This window comes from Lycium ferocissimum, chromosome 3 (genome assembly GCF_029784015.1).
Source record: "Lycium ferocissimum isolate CSIRO_LF1 chromosome 3, AGI_CSIRO_Lferr_CH_V1, whole genome shotgun sequence".
NCBI classification, from domain to species: domain Eukaryota; kingdom Viridiplantae; phylum Streptophyta; class Magnoliopsida; order Solanales; family Solanaceae; genus Lycium; species Lycium ferocissimum.
In genome coordinates, this window is record NC_081344.1 from 45,905,753 (window position 1) to 45,906,579 (window position 827).

Below are 827 nucleotides of genomic sequence, written 5' to 3' on the forward strand. Positions count from 1 at the left end.
TTTGGGTCATGACAACTCTATTAGAGGCTTGTAGACATATCCTATCTATGTCAGTGTAGTGGCCTTGCCGCCCCTTATATATGTTCATTCTGGTAGTGTTATTGTAGACGCTCATGGCGGCCTCGTCGGCCTGCACAGTTTTATGTGTATATGTTTTAGGGTGTGCTTATTCTTCAGACAAGATTGAAGTTATGTTCAGATGATTCAGGATACGGCTTCATCGGCCTTGGTTGGTGTGGTCTATTTGCAGGTAGCCTTGTTGGCCTAAGTTGAGGGTTACCCCCTCCAGAGTCACAGTTACAGAGTGGTTTCCTGGGGCCGAGTATGGCACCGGGTGCCAGCCACGCCTCTCTAGATTTGGGGCGTGACAAAAAGTTCCTCATAGCTTGTATCAAGGGCTTGCTCTCCTGCAGCAGTGTCAAGTGATATCTTGTGTTCGGCATCCATACTCTCGATAAATATATGTGCCAGAACTTCATTCGACTGATGGCGGTGAGGACAATCTCTGAGAAGACCCTTGAAACTCTCCCAAGCCTGATACAGATTCTCCTCTTTTTTCTGCCTGAATGACATGAACTCCCTCCTGAGTCTAGCTGTCTTTGCTAGTGGAAAGTACCTTGTAAGGAATTTCATCGCCAAATCGTCCCATGAGGTGATAGAGTTGGCGGGCTCTGCCAATAACCAATTCTTCGCATACTCCAACAGAGAGAATGGAAATAGCATTAGTCGTACATACTCCGCAGAAACCCTTCTGGTAACATAGGTATAAGCAATCTCCAAGACGATTTGAATGTGTCGCTGCAGATCCTCATGCGACAGTCCCGTGA

General features: G+C 46.9%; 1 non-coding gene across 1 annotated transcript; it reads left to right on the forward strand.

Moving 5' to 3' along the window:
• The first annotated feature begins 486 nt into the window (after window positions 1-486).
• On the forward strand, window positions 487-591 carry LOC132051316 (small nucleolar RNA R71). The gene has a single exon (XR_009413688.1). It is a non-coding gene; the product is annotated as a small nucleolar RNA R71 (small nucleolar RNA).
• The last annotated feature ends 236 nt before the right edge of the window (window positions 592-827 follow it).